This window comes from Phyllobates terribilis, unplaced genomic scaffold (assembly GCF_046119375.1).
Source record: "Phyllobates terribilis strain yellow unplaced genomic scaffold, ASM4611937v1 Scaffold_7__3_contigs__length_470593459, whole genome shotgun sequence".
Lineage (NCBI taxonomy): Eukaryota > Metazoa > Chordata > Amphibia > Anura > Dendrobatidae > Phyllobates > Phyllobates terribilis.
The window spans coordinates 441,029,794-441,055,119 of NW_027362767.1; positions in this window are offsets into that span (position 1 = coordinate 441,029,794).

Consider the following 25,326-nt stretch of genomic DNA (forward strand, 5'->3'; position numbering starts at 1 on the left):
ATCAAGTGCGCGCTCTTGCACAGTGGGAGATGGACCACCATGCAAGGACGCCGCCTGGTATGTTACACTTTACTCACAGTTCTTTACTGGTCCTAGTCACTAGAGATGAGCGTTGTTCTACTCGAACTGTTCGCCAATCTCAAATTCGAGCTGTTTTGGGCGGTGTTCGAGCCGTTCGGCGAACACGAACAATTTGAGAAAAATTCGGCTGTTCGAGGTTATGTTCGATAACTGTTCGTGCACCAAAATCATAACTGGATTTTTTCACAGTAATGATGAAAATTAATGTTAATACGCAGTTTGAGTGTACAGCGGGGCGGGGGGAGGGGCAGGGGATGGATCTCTGCAGGAACAATGAAGATCTCCATTTTTTTTTCTCTTTCCCGCATTTACAGTGGGGAGGTGCAATCTGTCAGCCTATCAGCAGCGCACACACGGAGCGAAGTGCTTTTTTTCACACAAGCAAGGGCATGTGTCATTGGCAGTGTATGTCACATGTCCTTGCCCTATAAGACCAAGCCATTTTCCCCGTCGCCACCATTTTCTCACTGCTGCAGCTGCGTGTTAGACGGCACCGCTGTTGCTGTGAGCGCTATACCTTGTTAATTTCAAGCCAATTTTCGCACAAATATACAGATAGCTTGGGAGTAGGGAATAGTTGTGATTGCAGTCCTTTTAAGGACTAGGTTACAGCATTTCCTACGACTTTTATCAGGCAGGTCTGTGCTCTTAAATAGATAGATTGTGGGAGTAAAGACTAATTGTAATTGCAGTCCTTTTCAGGACTAGGTTACATCAGTTCCTATCAGTTTTTGCCAGGCAAGTCTGTGCCAGTGCTGTGCAAGTTTTTTTCACAGCATTTGGCTGAATCTAGCAAAGCTAATCCTTTTTGGCCTATTGCAGAGTGTGTTAGTCAGTGGAGTAGCCTATCTGTGTTGCAAGATATACCACCTGTGTATAGAATACCAATTTTTTTACTGCACCTAGTGAAGTAAAATCTTTTGGGCATAGCATCATTCTATTAGTCCATCTATACTGACCTCCATCAGGTTGCAAATTAAAACTAATTTTTATCTGCATCTACAGTACCTCTGAAAAAATATTTGGGCTTCTAGCAGTGTGTGGGACTTGTTCTATTAGTCCATCTATACTGACCTCCATCAGGTTGCAAACTGAATATATTTTTTTCTGCATCTACCTCTGAAAAAATATTGGGCTTCTAGCTGTGTGTGGGTCTTGTTCTATTAATCCATCTATACTGACCTCCATCAGGTTGCAAACTGAATATAATTTTTTTCTGCATCTAGCTCTGAAAAAATATTTGGCCTTCTAGTAGTGTGTCGGACTTTCTCTATTAGTCCATCTATACTGACCTCCATCAGGTTGCAAATTAAAAATAATTTTTATCTGCATCTACAGTACCTCTGAAAAAATATTTGGGCTTCTAGCAGTGTGTGGGACTTGTTCTATTAGTCCATCTATACTGACTTCCATCAGGTTGCAAACTGAATATAGTTTTTTCTGCATCTACCTCTGAAAAAATATTGGGCTTCTAGCTGTGTGTGGGTCTTGTTCTATTAATCCATCTATACTGACCTCCATCAGGTTGCAAACTGAATATATTTTTTTCTGCATCTACCTCTGAAAAAATATTTGGCCTTCTAGTAGTGTGTCGGACTTTCTCTATTAGTCCATCTATACTGACCTCCATCAGGTTGCAAATTAAAACTAATTTTTATCTGCATCTACAGTACCTCTGAAAAAATATTTGGGCTTCTAGCAGTGTGTGGGACTTGTTCTATTAGTCCATCTATACTGACCTCCATCAGGTTGCAAACTGAATATAGTTTTTTCTGCATCTACCTCTGAAAAAATATTGGGCTTCTAGCTGTGTGTGGGTCTGTGGCACCCCAGGGGTCTGGTTTCCCACAGTAATGTAATGTTATGTCTGAGAGCAGGTGGGAGGTCTCTTGGTCAGGGATCCTGTGCATGCCACACCTCCTGCCCAGTCTTGGGAGGGGAAGACCTTCCCCTATATAAACCCGGGGCTGAAGCAGGGTTAGTCAGTCAAGGAGAGTAGAGACAAGAAACAGTCACAGGAAGAAACAGCAGAAGCTCAGTGGGAGCAATACTACTACAAGTCAGGGGCTGGCAGCTGCAGAGCTCGCCCTGACTGAGAAGCTTTCTTACCGGACCCGGCGTCCGAGGCTGTGGGGACTAACTCTTACCCAGCAGCAGAAGCCGACCGGCAGGGGATTTCAGGTCCTCAGGCCCAGAAACCCGAAGGCACGGTCACACGCGTGGGACCAGCGCCGCCATCGTGGAGCGGAAGCCATTAGAAGGCCCCAAGTCACCGGCCATACGGGTGAGCACCACACGGTACACTCAGGGACGTGGGCTACTTATATCCGCTTCTAGCAAGGTAGCCAGAAGAGTACAGTCAGTTTGGGAGGCCTACAACTCGGCCTGGCCAGGGGAGATCCCATCTGCTCAAGGACTGACCAGGCCCCGTTCGCTAGCAAGTACTCCGGGAGGGTCTATCGTTGTTACCAGTAAAGACCCTGAATTACACCGCACCGTCTCTGAGTGGTTCCTGCTACCCTCATCTTCCACGTCGGCTGCCCTGAGGCCATACCCCTCCCGTTGGGGGTTATACTATCACGCTGCACAATTCTACACCGGCCTCAGCGGTCTGCCCTGCAGCGGCAGCTCCATAGCTGCAAATCAACGGGTGGCGTAGTCGACACTCAAATAACATCTATCAAGACTGCCACACACTGAGTTGACTCCCTGGGCACGGACCGGGTCCCCGCCACTCGGAGACTACAACCCTCATCTGATCCGGTTCCGGGTAAGCCCCCGTGCGCGAGACGCTGCGCGACACAGCAGGCCCAGGGGCGCGTCAACTTTGGCGTAGTCGGCAGGATTTCGTGCCCGCAACCACCGGGTACTGCGTGCCTGAAAAAGAGACTTTTAAAACTTACCATCCGTGAAGTTTTCCCGCCATCGGTGAAGATTCCCGCCATCCGGCGCCATTTTCAGCCTTCTTCCCGCCATCTGTGAAGATTCCCGCCATCCGGCGCCATCTTCAGCCTTCTTCCCGCCATCCGTGGAGTTTTCCCGCCGTTGGACGCCATCTTGAGGACGCCGCGCGAGAAGAAGAGGGGCGTGGACTCCGAAAGCGCGCGAGAACTGAAGCCCCGCCTCACGTCCGGACGTTGCGTAAGGTCCTGGAAGGAGCCCAGCAGACGCCGACGTCACCGGAGCGTGACGGAAGGTCCTCAACCCTGACGATCTACTGCGGAGCCGCGGCCTACGGAACAGGATCATCGCAAGGTAGGCCACGGTCCACTAGGGGGGAGGAAGATGCGGAGGAGAGCTTCATTGCCTCAACCCCCGCCAGCGCCACCGCTGCTGCAGTTATGCCCTTCACCATGCCCTATATCCCGGGAGCAGCTTGGCTACCCCAGTACTCAGGGGAGTCACATACCCTGCATGACTTTAGAGAAAAGCTGGATAGCCTCTTCCAGGTGTACCCCCTCACAGAAGAGCAAAAAGTGAGCATCCTGGTGGCCCAACTAACCGGGGCAGCCAAAAGGGAAGTAAAATCCTGGCCACCTGGGAGGAAGACTGTCGCAGGGATACTAACCCGGCTGAAGGATACCTTTGATACCCGCACCTCAGCCGAGATTAAGCTTAGATTCTACGGGTGCAAGCAGCGAGCGCATGAGAGTATAAGGGACTATGCACTAAACCTACAAGAGGCCCTGAGGGCCATTAAGCAGACCGACCCTGATGGAGTGGGAAACGAGGACAGGCTGTTGACCGAACAATTTATAGAGGGACTATATTGTAATGCCCACCGAACCCAGTTGCGGGCGATGGCCTTACAGGATCCCCATCTGGGCTTTGCACAGTTCAAGGACAGAGCCATCCGGGTGCTCCGAGAACCGGCACCGGGTGGCGTTGTGACCCACAGGCGCCCAGCTATCACTTACCACCAGGAGGCGGCGCCCTTGTCGGCAGGGCCTGTGGGAGCTGATGCGCAGGCTTTGGACAATGACCCGGCTCCAGACCTACACCATCAGGTCCAAGAGCTAGCTAAGAGCGTTGCTGCGCTAACCCGAACTGTGCAGTCTTTACAGGTTTCCACCCCAGGGAAGATCCAGCTGGCATCCGGACCGGAGGACATCCCGTGGCGTCGACCAAGGAGGACCCCACCGGCCAGAGGAAGACCCAGTGACCGATACAGCGAAGACGGACGACCCATCTGCCGCCGCTGCAATCAACCCGGACATATGGCAAGGTACTGTTCTTTAAACGGGCACAACCTGGGGTAGAGGGCCAACCCCCAGGAAAAAGATCACCAGGCCCATCGAACTGGCGCGACAGATAAGTGGGAGGACGTCCAGTCTTGCCTGTGGTACTGGATGGCATTCCCATGAGTGCCCTACTGGACACCGGGTCACAGGTCACCACCATCCCGTACGTGCTCTTCAAGCAGTACTGGAATGACTCGGATATTACCCGCTACCCTGACGACGACTTGAGTATCATCGCCAGCAATGGCCAGCCCGTGCCACAGATCGGATTTAAAGAGGTGACCATCAAAATCGGTAGAGTCGAACTGGCAGCACAGGGACTGATCATTGTAGATATTGACAAACATGAGAGTCACCCAAAAATAACTCTAGGAACTAATGTAATTGAAAATTGTCTTGCAGAGATGATTTTCCTTTTACAGCAGGTTGCCAAGAACGCCAGCTCCGGCGAGCAGCGGGTGCTCCAGAAAGAGATCCGGGCACTGATGCGACGGCAACAGGTGGAACTCTCCGGCGGTGAGATTGGTAGCGTAAGAATGTGTGACCCTTTTCCTATTGCCATGCCCCCAAAAAGTGAAATGATGATTTGGTGCCGGGCAGCTATTGGTCTGAGAGGTAGAGATTACCAGGCAATGGTAGAACCAGTTTACTCAGACAGTAGGCCCACCATCTTGACAGCACGGGGGGTGGTTAATGTACGCCATGGGAGGGTGCCCGTTCGCATAATCAATATCGGGAAGAGGGAAGTGTACCTGCCCCGGTATGCCACGCTAGCCAAATTATATACCATTAACCAAAATGCTATACAATCTGTGGAACCCTTGCCTCCATCTCACCCGGAGGAAGGTAACGGCTCTAAGAAAACAAAGGAGGACTGGTGTCAGCAACTACATTTGGGTACTGACTCCACTCCCTCACATCAGAAACAGGGAGTCTATCGGGTGGTTCAAGAGTACGAGAGAGTGTTTAGTAAACACCCGTTAGACTTCGGGCGAGTCAAGGGGGTAGAACACCACATCCCCACGAGAGACCATCCTCCCATAAAAAAGAGGTATCGACCCGTACCCCCTGCACACTACCAACACGCCAAGGGGATGCTTAGAGACATGAAGGAGGCTGGGGTGATCAGGGATAGCTGTAGCCCCTGGGCAGCTCCACTAGTCTTAGTCAGAAAAAAAGACAACACCATGAGGATGTGTGTAGATTACCGGAAAATCAACCGTATCACACACAAGGATGCGTACCCCTTACCAAGGATAGAGGAGTCATTGGCTGCTTTAAGATCTGCTAACTTCTTCTCTACCTTGGATCTCACTAGCGGGTACTGGCAGGTTCCTGTAGCAGAGGCGGACCGGGAGAAGACCGCATTCACCACCCCGATTGGACTTAGCGAGTTCACCTGCATGCCGTTCGGACTCTGCAACGCACCAGGAACCTTCCAACGACTAATGGAGTGTTGTCTGGGCCACAGAAACTTCGAGACGGTCCTGTTGTACCTGGACGATGTCATCGTATATTCCAAGACGTATGAGGACCACCTGAAACACCTGGCGGAAGTGTTCGAAGCTCTGGCGAGTTACGGCCTAAAGGTGAAACCCTCCAAGTGTCACCTCCTGAAACCAAAGGTGCAGTACCTGGGACACGTGGTGAGCGCTGACGGAGTGGCTCCCGACCCTGATAAGATCACCGCAATTAAGGAATGGCCAAGCCCCTCCAGCGTAAAAGAAGTGCGGCAGTTCCTCGGGTTGGTAGGCTACTACCGAAGGTTTATTCCCGGTTTCACCAAAAAGGCAGCACCTATGCAGGACCTCCTGATAGGCCAGTCCCGGAAGGCCAAGAACCAGAAGCCGCCCTTCAAATGGGAGGAGCTGGAAGAAGAGTCCTTCCGCCAGCTGAAGATGGCCCTCACGGGGGACGAAATCCTGGCGTACCCGGATTATAGCCAGCCCTTTATCCTCTACACTGACGCCAGTAACATCGGGCTAGGAGCCGTACTGTCCCAGATCCAGCAGGGGAAGGAACGAGTAATCGCCTACGCCAGCCGAAAGCTGCGACCCACCGAAAGGAATCCCGAGAATTACAGCTCATTTAAGCTAGAGTTCCTGGCCGTAGTATGGGCAGTCACCGAGCGCTTTAAGCATTACCTCGCTTCTTCCCGGTTCACCGTGTACACGGATAACAACCCGTTGACACACCTGGACACGGCAAGACTCGGTGCCCTGGAGCAGAGGTGGATGGCCCGTCTGTCCAACTACGAGTTCACAATCAAATACCGGGCCGGACGCTCCAATACCAACGCGGACGCCCTGTCCAGGATGCCCAACCTGCCGGACGAAGGAGAAGATCCGGAGGGACTGGAAGAAGTTGAACTCCCTGCGTTCCACCGTCATGGGACTATCCAGTATTCCCACCGGGTAAGGAGTAAGCAGGCTACTACGTTGAACCCCTTACCTCACTACAACTGGGCGGAAACGCAAGACAGCGACCCTGCCGTCCGACTGGTGAAGGAGATGCTGACTCGCCCGGAGGCTTGCCTTGAACCAGACGCTCCGGAGGAAGCCAAACAACTATGGGCAGAGAGGAGTCGACTGTTCCTTTACAAGGGGAAGTTGTGCCGCAGAATGGTTAACTCCCGGACGCATGAACTACTCTGGCAAGTAGTGGTGCCACGAAGAGACGCAGCCATGGTGATGGAGGCATACCACGACGGAGCTGGACACTTCGGGTGGAAGAAGCTGGAGTTCCTGCTGCGCGAGCGATTCCACTGGGTAGGCATGAGGGGAACCATTGAGAAGTGGTGCAGAGACTGTGGCCCGTGCAACCTAAGAAGGAAGGACCGTGCCAGCCAGAAGACTCCCCTGCAGTCCATCGTCACCCGGCAGCCGTTGGAACTGGTAGCCTTGGATCATGTAAAACTGACCCCAAGCAGAAGTGGCTACGTCTATGACGCGCCCCCTGGGCCATATTCTTTAGGGGGAATATCCGGAGCCGGATCAGATGGGAGTTGTAGTCTTCCGAGTGGCTGTGACCCGGTCCGTGCCCAGGGTGTCAAACTCAGTTGTATGTGGCAGTCCTACAGATGTTATTAAGTTCTTAATGTCGACTACGCCACCCGTTGTATTGCGGTCACTATGGCCGCCGCTGCAGCAGGGTCCGCTGAGGCTGATGGTATAGGTGCAGCTTGTGATGGTATAACCCCCAACGGGTGGGGTATAGCCCCAGGGGGATCAGGTGCAGAGGATGGGGGTTGTGGTGATGCAGTGTAGACGGCAATCAGAGACAGAGTCGGGTTATGCAGTTTAGGATGTTTACTCACTGCTGATGTTCCGGTCACTCCAGCTTCGAGTGACCTCCCGAGCTGTGCTGCGTCCACCAGGTTCTGGATCCAGCCAACCCCCAAATAAGTCCGGAGCGTGACCCTGAGCTCTCCTTCTGTCCTTTCCTCTGGCCGTCCCCACTAGAGATCCACCCAGGTCCAGCTCCCTCGGGCCTTCTGTTGGGAGACCCTTGGCCTTGGGTTCCCTGACCCTCCACGTGGTGTGCCTTCGTGGTGGATGTGGTGGGTGGCCGTGGCAAACGCTGCCCACGGCCTCCGGTCTCTGGCTGGGGTGTGTTTTTGCCCCCACCAGCTTGGGTTCCGGTACCCTGCGCCGACTCTTCACCCGGGGGTTTAATTTGGGGTCTTAGAGTCCTTTCTTCTGTTTCCCCCTCTGGGTCTCTCTCTCTCCTCTCTCACTCTGGGTCTCTCTTCTCCTCCGCTCGCTGACTTTCTCTCTGCAACTGACCCTGTTCTTAGTTGGTGCCCACCTTATATACACCCTCTATGTGTGAGCTCAGGTGACCAGCACCCAATGAGCTCCTATCTTTACCCAGGCTGCTCCCCCTATCTGCCCCTACACTACTTGGGATGTTCCACCCCCCTCCCACTCCAGCCAGGAACAGACTCGGTCGTACCTGCACATTTCTAAGTGGGAGTACCGTCGGTCTGCTCCTCGGAAATGGGATGTGTGTAGTGCATGCAGCCTACCGAGCTCAGATCCACACTCCATCCTTACCCGGGAGTGGAATATCACACCTCTGGGTTGAGGTGCAATACCCCTGTAGCAGCCGAATCCTCAGGGTGCTACATTCCCCCCTGGTAAACCACAGCACGTCCTCGGGCTGTAAGACATAACACCAAAGCATACAAATTTTTGCATAACATATAAAACATATACATAATAAAACATCATATAAAACTTTTCATATAACATTCTCTCTTCTTTTTCTGGTTCCTCCTCCGGACACTGTGCAACGTGTGTCCGGGAAAAGTGCGACAGTCTCTTAGAAAAATGGTTTTCCTATAAAACCGGTAGGGGGCGCTTTAGGACGCGCAACTATTTACAAGGGAAGGTGGCCGCTCTCAGTCCTCGGCCAGGTAATGGGAATAGGGATGACCGCTCTCAGTCCTCGGTCAGTGGGATTTAGGGGTTAAACGGGTAAACAGTTCACACATGCTGGTCCCAACGGGGACTATATTAGCAACAGCAACAGTTTCAGTTTCAGTTTACGGTTTCAGTTTACGGTTTCAGTTTACTGTGCCCCGACGGGCAACTATATACAGCTCCTGCTTCGCTGTACTTAACGACGGCGTCCTCCTGCTCTTTCTTTATTGTTACCTTTGGCTCTAGTTTCAGACCCGTCCGGGTCCTCTTGTTCTTCCTCCTCACACCGCAGCTCTTCTTCCGTCAGGCGATGCACATGGAGGGCGTGGGGACCTTTGGCACACTTGTGCCGGGTGAAGGTGACCTCGTCCCCGATGTAAAGGTCACGACCTCTGTGTCCCTCCGGTAGGTGGGACTCAACGTCTCTCCTGGTTACGAAGACGTCGCCTAGGGTGTGGTGGTCTCGGATGAAGCCCCACCCATGCTGCAGGTTAAACTTTATCACAGTCCCGGTGGTGCGGGGACTATGCGCTGCACGGGGGTCTCTCCTGGCCCGGCTCTTCTGCTCCGCGCTCCTTACTTGAGCTTGCTGTTCCCGGACCCGCCTCTCTCTCCGCTCCCTCTCAAAGTCCTCGAGCTGTTGGCGGCAGCACTCAGCACGCTCCGCTGCAGCTGCCCGAGTCTCTTGAGTGAACCCCATGAGGTCTTCTCCGGTGGGGTCCCACTCAAACTGCGCTTCCGCTAGCGGGGGCGAGATCCTCTTAACGGGCTTTGGAGCCGGGATCAGGGGTTCATCCAGGGGTCTCTCTCTCCGGAGTCGGGGATGGTGGAACTCCGGTGGCCATATAAATGGCTGCCCATCCGGGCACGTATGCTGGGCGTACAGGTCCTCTCCCAGATGCGGCACTCTTGGTCTTATGGGCGCGGTGGTGTTGGCGCCCGGGATGCCCGGGCCTTGCGGCCAGGCCTGGGGTATCTGGAAGGTAAAGGGCACCGTAAGGACGGCGGCGCCCTGGGCTACTTGGCCCTGCGACCAGGCCGGGGGCTCCGCGGAGGTGGGGGGCGCTGTTGGTATTGCGGCGCCCGGGGGTACTGGGCCTTGCGACCAGGCTGGTGGTACTTTCTGCTTGGTCACGCTCGGGGTCGAGGCGTGTGACGTCACAGGGGTCGCGGCTTCCGTTTGAGGCCTAGTCTGCGGCGGTGACGTTGCAGCGACGGGCACGGCAGGATAGACTTCGGGCTCTGCGACGGGGAGCTGGGGCAGGTACGCGGTTTCCCGGTTTGGGGTATAGACGTCCCCTTTACCTGCCTCCACTCGTTCGGCTCCCTTCTCGGCGCCGTCTCCGGCCTTCAGTCCTCCCGCGCCATCCTCAGAGGCGGTCGGTCTCCTCGTCTTGGGTGGCGTGCTCCGCTGACAGGTCTTGGTCTGCTGGGCCATCTCACGGCTCCACTCCGCCAGCGTCTCTCGCTGCACCCGGGCCATCCTCCTTGCGAGGCCCTCCAGAGCGGTCTGTGCACACTCCCGGTCTCGGGGGAGCTGTGCTAGGACCTCCACTAGACCTAGTGGGGTCGTTGTTTCCAGCAGGCTCCTGACCAACGGGTCGGTGCTGCTCTGCTCTCCTTCTGTTGTCTCCAGCAGGCTCCTGGCCAGCGGGCCGGTGCTGCTCTGCTCTCTCGCCATCTCCGGGTAAGCTCCTCCGATGTTCTTCTCCAGGCTTCTTGCCTCCGGGTGCGCTCGCTCCAGACTGCTCCAAGCGGCACCCATCTTTGTTCTCTCCTTTCGTCTCCTCCCACTTCGAGGGCGGTCCCGGGGCCACTTGGTGACTGTCAGCTCCAGGGGCTGTTCTTTCACGCTGACAGACACCTCTAGCATCACAGTCTCTGTTGGTGGGGGCGGTTTCCACTTTTGGCGCCATTTTCGGTCCTGGCCCACGATGGGAGGTGGCCTCTCGCCACCCTCTGGCACGCCCATAATGGCGTCCGCTCTTCCAAGGCGGGAAACCTTTGGAAATGGCGGGAATCGCTTCCCAGCGGCGGGAAACTCTGCAGATGGCGGGAAAACGCTGTTAATGGCGGACAACCGGCGGGAATCGACTGGTGATGGGGTCCGATGACGGGGACCCTCCGGAACCGGCAGGAGACTTCTTTTTGAGGTAAACTTGCACTTTTCTTCAGGCACGCAGTACCCGGTTGTTGTGGGCACGTAATCCTGCCGACTACGCCAAAGTTGACGCGCCCCCTGGGCCATATTCTTTAGGGGGAATATCCGGAGCCGGATCAGATGGGAGTTGTAGTCTTCCGAGTGGCTGTGACCCGGTCCGTGCCCAGGGTGTCAAACTCAGTTGTATGTGGCAGTCCTACAGATGTTATTAAGTTCTTAATGTCGACTACGCCACCCGTTGTATTGCGGTCACTATGGCCGCTGCTGCAGCAGGGTCCGCTGAGGCTGATGGTATAGGTGCAGCTTGTGATGGTATAACCCCCAACGGGTGGGGTATAGCCCCAGGGGGATCAGGTGCAGAGGATGGGGGTTGTGGTGATGCAGTGTAGACGGCAATCAGAGACAGAGTCGGGTTATGCAGTTTAGGATGTTTACTCACTGCTGATGTTCCGGTCACTCCAGCTTCGAGTGACCTCCCGAGCCGTGCTGCGTCCACCAGGTTCTGGATCCAGCCAACCACCAAATAAGTCCGGAGCGTGACCCTGAGCTCTCCTTCTGTCCTTTCCTCTGGCCGTCCCCACTAGAGATCCACCCAGGTCCAGCTCCCTCGGGCCTTCTGTTGGGAGACCCTTGGCCTTGGGTTCCCTGACCCTCCACGTGGTGTGCCTTCGTGGTGGATGTGGTGGGTGGCCGTGGCAAACGCTGCCCACGGCCTCCGGTCTCTGGCTGGGGTGTGTTTTTGCCCCCACCAGCTTGGGTTCCGGTACCCTGCGCCGACTCTTCACCCGGGGGTTTAATTTGGGGTCTTAGAGTCCTTTCTTCTGTTTCCCCCTCTGGGTCTCTCTCTCTCCTCTCTCACTCTGGGTCTCTCTTCTCCTCCGCTCGCTGACTTTCTCTCTGCAACTGACCCTGTTCTTAGTTGGTGCCCACCTTATATACACCCTCTATGTGTGAGCTCAGGTGACCAGCACCCAATGAGCTCCTATCTTTACCCAGGCTGCTCCCCCTATCTGCCCCTACACTACTTGGGATGTTCCACCCCCCTCCCACTCCAGCCAGGAACAGACTCGGTCGTACCTGCACATTTCTAAGTGGGAGTACCGTCGGTCTGCTCCTCGGAAATGGGATGTGTGTAGTGCATGCAGCCTACCGAGCTCAGATCCACACTCCACCCTTACCCGGGAGTGGAATATCACACCTCTGGGTTGAGGTGCAATACCCCTGTAGCAGCCGAATCCTCAGGGTGCTACATCTACGCACTAACCATCGTGGATCACTCCCGGTTCTTGGTTGTCGTCCCCGTCAAGGACTTAACAGCTCGAACAGCAGCGAGAGCCTTCCAGCAGCATTTCTGCCGTCCACACGGGTACCCGGACCAAGTGTTGACAGACCAGGGACCTGCCTTTGAAGCGGAGGTCTTCCAAGAATTCTGCACTCTGTATGGCTGCCGGAAGATAAGGACGACACCCTATCATCCGCAAACTAATGGACTTTGTGAGAAAATGAACCAGGTGGTAATGGATCTTCTGAAAACGTTGCCCCTGGAAGAACGCAGTCTGTGGCCTGAGAAGCTGCCCGATCTGGTGGACCTATACAACCACATCCCGGTAGGTTCCACCAACTGTACCCCGGCTTACCTAATGAGGGCAAGACCTGGTAAGTTACCTGTTGACCTGGAAATGGGAGTCCTGACACCCGAGGACACTTCACCAGAAGCAGACTGGGACACAGAGAGGCAGCAGCAGTACCGGAGAGTACAGGAGAGCATGGAGCGAAGTCTCTGTCAGGCTAGGGAAAGACAAGAGAAAACTTACAACCAGTATGCTCCCGCTGTTCCCCTGGTACCCGGAGAGCAGGTCTTGAAGAGGAAGAGACGGCTCCACAAGTTGGACGACCAGTGGGAGAAGGACCCGTACACCGTACTGCCCTCAAGCCACGAGAACCCGAAGGTTTGTACCATCAGTAAAGACGGAGGGGAAACTACAGCCATTGTATCCCGGGACCACCTGAAGAAGTGTCCCGAACAACTGAGGAACCCTGAAGAGGAACAAGAAGACCATCGACCCGTAGAGGAAAGGGAAGATATGGTTAGTACTGTGCTCGGGGACTTCCCTCGGTCTTGGACTCAAGTCAATGGTGCAGTTGTGGTACCCGTACTCACCTTCCTCCAACCAGCATCCCAAGCACCTACGGAGCAACAGGTAGAGCTGGAAGAACAGCCGGTCCAGGAGGCAGAAGACCCCACACCCGCAGACCAGGAGGATCAACCCTCTGCTTGCAGTGAGCCTGCCATATCCCTAGTGAGCCAAAGAGCCGGTAGACAGCTGCCCAGTTTACCCTTGACAGCTCCTACACCCTGTAGTTCAGGGCTAGACAGTCAGCTCCGTAGGTCCACTAGGGCCACTGGAGGCCAGTTACCCGCACGCTGGAGGATTTAAAGTGTATAAATTGTTTTATTTATGTTTACCTGTGTATTGTTGCTTGTGTATAATTTTGTGTTTCTAGTTATTTTTAGGAATCCTTGGTGGATCTACCGGGAATCCTTGTACAATTAGTTGGAGCGTAACCCAGGATGGACTAGAGACTGTTAAGGACTCGGGGTAGGACAGACCCCTACCTGGTTACGTCTCCCTGTTTTGGTGAAATGGACACCTTGCTTTTCTTCAAAGACTACACCCGGTTACGGACATGCCGTGACCACCTTTATGTGTTTCTTCTTATTGTACTATTATTGTTGTTATATCTTGTTATGTTTTTCTAAAATATGTTTAGTCCCGGAGTACTAAATTTCACTAGGGGGGAATGTGGCACCCCAGGGGTCTGGTTTCCCACAGTAATGTAATGTTATGTCTGAGAGCAGGTGGGAGGTCCTTTGGTCAGGGATCCTGTGCATGCCACACCTCCTGCCCAGTCTTGGGAGGGGAAGACCTTCCCCTATATAAACCCGGGGCTGAAGCAGGGTTAGTCAGTCAAGGAGAGTAGAGACAAGAAACAGTCACAGGAAGAAACAGCAGAAGCTCAGTGGGAGCAATACTACTACAAGTCAGGGGCTGGCAGCTGCAGAGCTCGCCCTGACTGAGAAGCTTTCTTACCGGACCCGGCGTCCGAGGCTGTGGGGACTAACTCTTACCCAGCAGCAGAAGCCGACCGGCAGGGGATTTCAGGTCCTCAGGCCCAGAAACCCGAAGGCACGGTCACACGCGTGGGACCAGCGCCGCCATCGTGGAGCGGAAGCCATTAGAAGGCCCCAAGTCACCGGCCATACGGGTGAGCACCACAAGGTACACTCAGGGACGTGGGCTACTTATATCCGCTTCTAGCAAGGTAGCCAGAAGAGTACAGTCAGTTTGGGAGGCCTACAACTCGGCCTGGCCAGGGGAGATCCCATCTGCTCAAGGACTGACCAGGCCCCGTTCGCTAGCAAGTACTCCGGGAGGGTCTATCGTTGTTACCAGTAAAGACCCTGAATTACACCGCACCGTCTCTGAGTGGTTCCTGCTACCATCATCTTCCACGTCGGCTGCCCTGAGGCCATACCCCTCCCGTTGGGGGTTATACTATCACGCTGCACAATTCTACACCGGCCTCAGCGGTCTGCCCTGCAGCGGCAGCTCCATAGCTGCAAATCAACGGGTGGCGTAGTCGACACTCAAATAACATCTATCAAGACTGCCACACACTGAGTTGACTCCCTGGGCACGGACCGGGTCCCCGCCACTCGGAGACTACAACCCTCATCTGATCCGGTTCCGGGTAAGCCCCCGTGCGTGAGACGCTGCGCGACACAGCAGGCCCAGGAGCGCGTCAGGTCTTGTTCTATTAATCCATCTATACTGACCTCCATCAGGTTGCAAACTGAATATATTTTTTTCTGCATCTACCTCTGAAAAAATATTTGGCCTTCTAGTAGTGTGTCGGACTTTCTCTATTAGTCCATCTATACTGACCTCCATCAGGTTGCAAATTAAAACTAATTTTTATCTGCATCTACAGTACCTCTGAAAAAATATTTGGGCTTCTAGCAGTGTGTGGGACTTGTTCTATTAGTCCATCTATACTGACCTCCATCAGGTTGCAAACTGAATATATTTTTTTCTGCATCTACCTCTGAAAAAATATTGGGCTTCTAGCTGTGTGTGGGTCTTGTTCTATTAATCCATCTATACTGACCTCCATCAGGTTGCAAACTGAATATATTTTTTTTCTGCATCTAGCTCTGAAAAAATATTTGGCCTTCTAGTAGTGTGTCGGACTTTCTCTATTAGTCCATCTATACTGACCTCCATCAGGTTGCAAATTAAAACTAATTTTTATCTGCATCTACAGTACCTCTGAAAAAATATTTGGGCTTCTAGCTGTGTGTGGGACTTGTTGTATTAGTCCATCTATACTGACCTCCATCAGGTTGCAAACTGAATATATTTTTTTCTGCATCTACCTCTGAAAAAATATTTGGCCTTCTAGTAGTGTGTCGGACTTTCTCTATTAGTCCATCAATACTGACCTCCATCAGGTTGCAAATTCAAAATAATTCCAGATTCCAGATGAGGCACAAAAACAGCAGGTGCTTCAACGGATATCAAGTGCTCCTTTAAGTGGGCTCTCCTCCACATCAACTTCAACATCACAAATACTCCAGTCCTCAAAGGTGTCACCCAAATCGCACTTGCTTCCTCACAGCTCCCAAATCTCCAGCTGCCCGTCTGAGTATGAGGTAGAACAGATGGTTGAGTCTGCAGAGCTGTTTACTCATACTATAGCCTGGGAATCAGAGGTCGACTCCAGCGCTTCTGTGAATCCAGACGAGGAAATGATCTGCACTGATGCCCAGAATCTTTATGAGTCGGATCCAGGACCAGACGCAGAAGGTTCTGACCATAATGTAGACCCTCATTCCCAAACTGTAACTCCTGTTGGTGGAGACAATGAGGAAGACGATGATAAGACTCAAATACCTGATTGGAGCGACAACTTTAGTTTTTTGTCAGGGCAGGAACAGGTTGGCTCTGAGGACGACGGGTGTGATAACGCACAGGGTGATGATGATGAGGTCGGAGATCCCACTTACTGTCAACCCACAGTCAGCCAAGAGATGAGGTCAGCAGAGGAGGTGGAGGAAGATGCTAGTGACGACGAGGTCAGGTTGCGCCTTCCTGGACAGAGACGTAGTACTGGAAGCACGTCAACAACTGCATCCTCAAACACAACTCTGCCTCTCACCACAAGTCGTGGTGGCTCTTCAGGTCGCATGGGTGCTAAGCCTTGCATAGCCTGGGCATTTTTTCAGATTGATAAAGATGACCCAACTCGTGTTATCTGTAACATTTGTCAGCAAAAGCTAAGTAGAGGCCAAAAAATACATAGTTTGAGTACTTCATGCATGAACCGGCACATGGACATGAAGCATAAGTTGCAGTGGGAAGCTCAGTGTGCTACAATGCGGCCTAGCCGGCCGGGCCAACCACCGTCTGCCATATCTTGTGCATCCGCGGCCTCTTCATCCTCTGTGACTGGGGGGACAGCAGTCACACCTGTTTTGGGGCACAGACCTGCCACCTCTTTACCCGCAACAGCCAGCGTGATTGGCAGGTCATCATTTTCTTTGGAGGTGGTAACACCAGCTGGTGTTGAGCGCTGTCCGACATCGATAGCACCACCTTTGGATGAAGGCAACCTAACATGTCCGCCTGCATCTTCCTCACAGACCGGCAGTTTGCCGGGGACACCCTTATCAACCCCGTCTAAGCACAATAGCCAGCCCTCGGTCCCTCAGATGTGGACAAGTAAAAGACCATTTCCTCCTAGCCATGAGAAAGCTAAGAGGTTGAATTTCACCATCTGCAAGCTCTTGGCTACAGAAATGCTGCCTTTCTGCCTGGTGGACACAGAGGATTTTCGAGACCTTATGTCCGTCGCAGTGCCCCAGTACCAGATGCCCAGTCGGCACTACTTCTCAAAGAAAGGTGTGCCTGCGCTCCACCAGCATGTCGCACACAACATCACCGCTTCTTTGAGAAACTCTGTGTGTGACAGGGTGCATTTCACCACAGACACTTGGACGAGTAGGCATGGACAGGGGCGTTACATGTCGCTGACTGGGCACTGGGTAACTATGGTGACAGCAGGACAAGGGGCTGCTGTCCAAGTCTTGCCGTCCCCACGAGTTGTGCGTCAATCCTCTTTATGTCAAAGTTCCTCCACTGCTTCTGCCTCCTCAACCTCCTCTCGGTCTTCCACCTGCACCCAAAGCCTGTCTGGTCATGCCACAAGCTTTCTAACTGCGCAGAAGGGATCCTGCACACCTCCTTACTATGCTGGCAGTAGGGCTCAACGTCATCTGGCGGTTTTTACATTGAAATGTCTGGGAAATGTGAGTCACACAGCTGAGGAGTTGTGGTCAGCTCTGGAGAACCAATTTCATGAATGGTTGTCTCCACTGGACCTGAAACCAGGGAAGGCCGTGTGCGACAATGCTGCAAACCTGGGTGCGGCCCTTCGCCGGGGCAATGTCACACACGTGCCTTGTATGGCTCACGTGTTGAACCTGGTTGTCCAGCAATTTTTAGCCCACTATCCCAGACTAGATGGCCTTCTGCAGAGGGCACGGTCGCTGTGTGCTCACTTCCGCCGTTTGCATCCCGCAGCTCAGCGACTTACAACTCTACAGAAGTCGTTGGGCCTGCCACTTCACCGGCTAAAATGCGATGTGCCTACCCGGTGGAATTCAACTCTGCACATGTTGCAGCGACTGTGGCAGCACCGACAAGCCCTGGTGCAATACGTTCTGACGTATAGCCTGGGCCAACGAGATTCAGAGGTGGGGCAAATCACGCTGGAGGAGTGGTCTCAGATCAGGGACCTATGCACCCTTCTGCACAGTTTTGAAATGGCGACGAAGATGTTTAGTGCTGACGATGCCATTATCAGCATGACTATTCCGGTGATTTACATGCTGGAGCACATGTTAAACAGAATTCGGAGTCAGGTGGTGGCACAAGAGGAGGTGGAGGAAGTAGAGGAGGAGGAGTTGTATGCGGAAGGGCTAACATCTGCAAGGTCCAGACGGTCGGCAGCACCAAGGCGGCAGGCATGTGAGGGTGGGGGAGATGGTTTTACCAGGGCGCATGGTAGCAGCCAAACTAGTGAGGAAGGTGCAGGAGCCCAGGAAGAAGTGGAGGACAAACTGATGGAAGACTCATCAGATGAGGGAGACCTTGATCACATTTCTGTTGTGCGAGGTTGGGGGGAGAGGACAGAGGAAGGAAGCATGATTGTTACCTCGCCACCAACACAACAGGGACTTGGTGCTCCTGGATGCGCAACACACATGAGTGCCTTCTTGCTGCACTACCTGCAACATGACCCTCGAATTGTGAGAATTAGAAATAATCCTGACTACTGGGTTGCCACACTGTTAGATCCCCGGTACAAAAGTAAATTTGCAGAAATTATTCCTGCCATAGAAAGGGATGCACGCATGCAGGAGTATCAGCAGAGACTGTTGCAGAATCTTACATGTGCTTTTCCACAAAATACCAGTGGTGCACGTAGTGAATCTCACAGTTCCAACTTGCCAACCGTGGGACCGTCGAGTGTTCAGCACTCAAACCGTAACAGAACCACAGTATCTGCTGGTAACATCAATTTTGCGGAATCATTTCACCACTTTTTTAGCCCATCCTTTGCAAGGCCACAGGAGACAAGAAGTCTGACACATAGTCAACGCCTAGAGACGATGGTACAGGAGTATCTCCAAGTAAACATTGAAGCCATGACTGTGTCACTGGACCCTTGCTCTTTTTGGGCTTCCAATCTGGATAAATGGCCGGAGCTAGCCACTTACGCCTTGGAGATCTTGTCATGCCCCGCAGCCAGCGTTCTGTCTGAACGTGTGTTCAGCGCTGCTGGTGGTGTGCTGACAGATAAGCGCACGCGGCTCTCCACTGATAATGTAGACAGACTCACGTTCATAAAGATGAACAAATCATGGATCCGAAACGACTTTTCTACCCCTGTGTCATCCTGGGGAGAGTAAAAGCTTGATGATTGGTTAAAATCACCCTACCAAACGTTTTAAGCTTTCAAATTACTAATCATGTTTATCTGTATCTTGACTGGAAAATAATTTGGGCTTTGTAGCAGTGTGCAGCACTGATCCTATTAGGCCATCTATAATAAGCTCCACCAGATTTAAAATTAAAAATAATTTTTAGCTGCATCTAGCCCGGAAAATAATTTTGGGGCTCCGAGATGCGCAAGACACATAAGTGCCTTCTTGCTGCACTACCTGCAGCATGACCCTCATATTGTCAGAATTCGAAGTGATCATGACTACTGGGTTGCCACACTCTTAGATCCCCCAAACTTTTCGATCAACCTTTTCAGTTTAATAAAGACCAAAAAAATGGTCATTTTTGAAATTATAAGCATTAGCAGGTTGTTAGAAACTGAAATCAAACAGTTTTCAACTCAAAACTTTATTCTAGGTGATGTTACATTTTCACATAGGACCCCTTGTTCGAAAGGAACTTCTGAACTCTCTCGTCCATTGAATTCGTCAGGTTTTGGATGGTTTCTGCTTCAATTGTTTTGCATGAGGACAGAATACCCTCCCAGAGCTGTTGCTTAGATGTGAACTGCCTCCCGCCATCATAGACACTCCTTTTAATGATGCTCCAAAGGTTCTGAATGGGGTAGAGGTCAGGGGAGCATGGGGGTCACACCATAAGTTTGTCCCCTTTTATGCCCATATCAGCCAGAGATGCAGATGTTTTATGTGCAGCATGAGATGGTGCATTATCATGCAGAAAAATGATCTTGCTGTGAAATACACGGTTCTTCTTCTTAAACCATGGCAGGAAGTGCTGTTTGAGAAAATCCACATACATTATGGAGTTCATCTTTAGCGCCTTCAGGGATCCTAAAGGGGCCGACAATCTCTCTCCCCATGATTCCAGCCGAAAACATTACTCCACCTCCTCCTTGTTGGCGCTGTAGCCGTGTTTGTGTGGGGTGTCCATCAACCAGCCATCCTCCACTCCATCCATCTGGACCATCGAGCGCTGCACGGCACTCATCCGTGAACAAAACAGTTTTGAAATCAGTCTTCATGTAATGTTTGGCCCACTGGAGCCGTTTCTGCTTGTGTGAAGTGGATAGAGGAGGTCGACAGGATGGCGTATGCACAGCTGCAAACCTCTGAAGGACCCTGCATCTTGTTGTTCGGGGGACGTTGGAGGCACAAGCAGCTTCAAAAACTTGTCTGCTGCTATGACAAGGCTTTTTTGCCGCTGCTCTTTCAACCTGACGTAATTGCCTGTAGGAAAGAGTCCTCAATTTGCCCTTATCAGCACGCACACGTGTGTACTGTGAATCAGCTACATACTTCTTGATTGCCAAGACACTTCATCCTGATCATCGCACAATGTTGATTGTAGTCATGCCTTGACCTACACACTCCACAATTTGTTGCTTCTCAGCAGCCGACACATCCTTTTTCTTTCCCATTTTGGCAGAAAATGTAGGCTGCTTAATAATGTGAGACAGCCTTCTTAAGTAGTCTTGCCTTTCATTGGACACACCTGCCAAACTAATTAGCACAGGTGTCTGCAATTGCTTACAGTGATATAAAGAGCCCTGACACACATCACCATCAATGAGTTTAACTGACAAACAAACAAATTCTTCCCTTATCACTCCTAAACACTTTTTGCATAATAATTTGGAACACAGTGTACATGTGCTTTTCCACAAAACACCAGTGGTTCATGTAGTGAATCTTACAGTTCTAACTTGCCAACCGTGGTCTGTATGGAGTTGTTCAATAAAAGGCCCAAAATTAAGATAACATAGATGGGAGAGGTCTCTATGAATAGGAATTCCTAAGTATTTGATACCCTGTGAGGGCCAGGCAAAGGGAATGTTGGACTGGATGGAATCCTATATGGATTTGGGGAGGGAGACATCGAGGGCCTCAGACTTCGCTGCATTGATTTTAAAATTTTACCATGTAACAAAGTGATCTATTTCAGCCATAACAGCATGGATGGATATATGTGATTGAGTGATATATACTAGGACATCATCAGCAAATAGAGAGCACTTGTACTCGGTGCCTCCCACCTCAATCCACCTAATATTGGGGTTATGGCGAATTGATGAGAGCAGGTGCTCCGTCACTAGGATGTATAAGAGAAGGGACAGAGGACATCCCTGCCTTGTCCCATTGGTGATTGTGAAAGGTGATGAAAATGTTCTGACGCACCCCCTGGGCCTTGGGACACCCGGAGCCGGACCCTTTTTGGTGGATGCTGGTGGTTGTAGTCTTCGTGGCGGCGACCCGGTTCCGTGGCTCAGGGCGGTCAAACCAGTGGCGGAACTATTTATGTGGTTTTGATGTTTAAATGTCCGACTACGCCACCCGTGGATTGCGGTCAGAGTGAACCGCCGCTACAGGGCAGACCGCTGAGGCTGGTGTTGTGGGTGCAGCAGAGCGTAGCATAACTCCCCACGGGAGGAGTATAGCCTCAGGGCAGTGTATGCGGAGGATGGGGGTGATGGTGCAGGGCAGCAGCAGTAACGACACGGAGTCAGTGATGCAGTCCAGGGCCTTTACTCACAGTTCTTATTATCCAGACCACGTCTGCAGGTAACGGCTGCCCACGTCGTACTGTGCTCACCAGGTGAGGGGCTCAGACAACTCCCAGATAACTTTGGAGCACTTCACAGGACCCCCTTTGTGTGTCCTTTGTCTGGCCTTTCTTACCAACACTTCTGTCCGGCTGCCTCGGGCCTCCTCTTGGTAAACTTGGCGCCAGTTTCCCTGACCCTATGTGGTGCCTTCCTAGCGGGTGTAGCGAGGGGCTGCGCCACATAAAATGTCACAGCCTCCTGTTTCTAGCTGAGGGTCGTTTCCTGCCTCCACTAGTTCGGGGACCGGTCTCCCCCTTTGGCCTGACCCCTCCACGCAGGTGGATTCGGGCGTGCGGTGGCGACTCGCCCGTCCGCACCCCTGGGATCCCTTCATTCCTCGTTCCTGGAGCCTTCTCCGCTCCTCTGCCTTCCTTCTCCCTCTTCCAGGCCTGGGCCTCTGTTACTAGGCCCGCCTCCGGAGCAGAGCTCATGCAGAGCCCCTGCTCCCTGCCACTTCTGCTCAGACTTCTCTGCACTGAACTAAGATGGTGCCCACCTTTTATACTCCCTTCTCAATGCACCCAGGAACTGCTTCCTCCCTGCTCCTGCACTACAGGGTTCCCCTTCCTCAGTGTTCCCTCCCCCCACTCCAGCCAGGGACAGGGACTGTCGTGCCCATCTCAGGGGCATATTGGTCGCCCTGCCCCACGGCAATGTGGTGTAATGCATGCAGGTGTCGGGTCCTGATCCACACTCCATCCTTACCTGAGAGTGAGATATCACACCTCTGGGTGAGGTGCAATACGTCTGTAGCAACCGAGCCCTCAGGGTGCTACAGTTCCATTTATCTTCAGCCTAGGTGACGTATTGCGATACAGGGCCGTGATTTTGGCTATAAAAGGGTCCCCTAGACCCCTACCCCAAGCTTTTTAAGAGAATCATATATGGCGTGCCAGGAGACTCTATGGAATGCTTTCTCAGCATCCAACGAGAGTATCTAATTACAAATTTTTAACTGCATCTAGCCCAGGAAATACTTTGTGCCTAGTAGCAGTGTCTGCTAGTCAGCGGATTATCCCGGCTGTTAAGCAAGCTACACCACCTGTAGTTTAGACACTTAATTTTTTCAAAGGAAATGCTTCGGGACCATGGGATACTCAGTGAAGAGCATCAGGAGGCACCCCAAGGCATAGGGGCTGGGACTGGCAGTAGGATGCCTTGCGGTGGACAGCCGAGCTCGATCCTTATAAAAGCTTTTTAACTGCAGCAGCTTTAGTGGACGCTACTGGAGCTGGAATTACGCGGCTGCTGGCATGAGACTTGCCCTCCAATAGATCCTTGTAAATGGATTTAAAGTGTATTCATTCAAATTAGAGAGACAATTTAAATTAAAAAGCTTAGAGCTGCCTCCACCACAGGGGGGCTCGCTCGACCCACCAGCGGACATGCACCAGTATTGGGAGAGGGGGGCTGGCCATCAGGGTTCACCGCGGCTCTGGCACAAACCCGGCGAGACGGAGGTGGCATGGGCAGGAGCGGACTGGCCGTGTCGGCTTCTCACTTTTTGGATTTTAGAAGGGCATGACATGCCTATATCTGTGCCTCCCCCTCCTTTTACTCCTCCACCTCTTTTATTTTCGCATGACTATATGTACTTGTCACTTTTCCATGTGTTAGTTGTGTCTTCTGAGCAGTTTGTCAGCTTTTGGACACCTTTGAAGGTGTTTTCTATGTGTTTCTATGTGTTTTTGTTTGCCTGCCATTGGTTTTAACGGTGTTCGAAGGTGTTCGACGAACAGTTCGGCGAACACACGGGTGTTCGACGAACCGAACCGAACCGAACTCGAACACTACGGGGGTGGCTCAACACTACTAGTCACCTCGGTACCGGCGGTGACTGCCCAAGCCGTGCTGCGTCCACCAGGCAAGGGGCTCGACCAACTCCCAGGCAATTCCAGAGCGTGGCACAGGGCTCCCTTCTCTTCCTTTCTCTGACCGTCCCCACCAGTGACCCACCTTTGTCCAGCTTCCTCGGGCCTTCTCTTGGCGAAACCTATCTCCGGTTTCCCTGACCCTATGTGGTGTGCCTAGCTGGTGGATGTAGTAAGGGGTCGCACCAAGTTGTGGTCACAACCTCCGGTCTTTGGCTGAGGAATTTATTGCCTCCACCAATTTGGGTTCCGGTACCCTGTTCTGCCAACCCTTCACCCGCAATCTCCTGGGCCTATGGGGCTCCTTCTGTCCTCGTGTCTCTGGGCCTTTCTCCGTGTTCCTGTTCCTTTCTTACTTTCCTTTCTGTTTCTTCCTTCTGGCTCCGGCCTTCACCCTAGGCCTGCCTCGTGGAGCTGGGCCCAGACTGAGCCACAGCTCCCTGTCAGCCCTCTCTGGCTGAACTCCTTCTCTCACTGAACTGAACTGAACTCCTAAGATGGTGCCTACCTTATATACCTCCCTCTATGTGTGAGCCCAGGTGACTAGCAACCAATGGGCTCCTACCTTTGCCCAGAGACCCACCCCTATCTGCTCCTACACCACTGGGTATCCTTTCCCCTCCCCTCTCCAGCCAGGGACAGATTCTGTCGTGCCTGCACTCCTGTCTCGTGGGAGCGCCGTTGAACTGTCCCTCGGAAATGGGGTGTGTGTGCTGTATGCAGCTACCTGAGCCCTGATCCATACTCCATCCTTACCCGGGAGTGGAATATCACACCTCTGGTTTGAGGTGCAATACCCCTGTAGCAGCCGAGCCCTCGGGGTGCTACATTCCCCCCTGGTAAACCACAGCAGGGCTGGAAAGAATAAAAACAATTTAAAACATACAAATTTTTAAAGTGCACTCGCATATAAGACATTAACTATCAACTCATCCCTTTATGGGAGGTACTTTTTTTTTTTTTTTCTTTTTTAACGTTACTGGTATAATCGTTATAAAACATTTTGCTAATGCTACCGGAACTCTTTTTGCAAAAACACCATATACAACTTTGGCATTTCCATTTTGGCAGCACATAGACCTTTCACATTAAGGCATTTTCAAGTAAAACATTTTCAGAACATATTCTTGAGTTCTGGCCGCTGTGCAACTTTCGACCAGATAAAGGTGCAACAGTCCAGTTAATCTTGAAGTAGACGTTGCAGTTTTTGTATAAAACCAGTAGGGGGCGCTTTAAGAAGTGCAACTATTTACAAGGGTGGCCGCTCTCAGTCCTCGGCCAGTGGGGATAGGGGAATGGCTGCTCACAGTCCTCAGCCTGGTTAGGGATTAGGGGCACACAGGTAACAGTCCTTTAACAGTTCCACACTAGTCCCAACGGGGACCACACTCCAATCAGTAACAGTTCCAGCAACAGTTCTCATACCCCTACGGGTAACTATTTACAGTTATGCACTGTCACCTTTCAGTGGCGATGTCCTCCTTGCGCACCTTCCTCATAAGCTTCAGACCCGTCCGGGCCCTCAGGGTAGTCCATGTCTGGGCGGTATCACAGTTCCTCCTCCGTTAGACGGTGGACATGGAGGGCGTACAGTCCCTTTGCGACCTTGTGCCTGGTGTAGGTGACCACGTCACCGGGGTACAGGTCACGTCCGTGATGTCCCTCTGGCAGGTGGCTTTCAACGTCCCTTCTAGTGACGAAGACGTCGGTGTCAGCCTCCGGGTCTCTGACGAAACCCCAGCCATGCTCCAGCTGGAATTTTACTACAGTCCCGGTGGCTCTGGGACCGCGGATGGCTTGGGAGTTCTGACGGGCTCTCCGTTTTTGTTCTGCGCTCCGGGCTTGGAGTCGCTCAT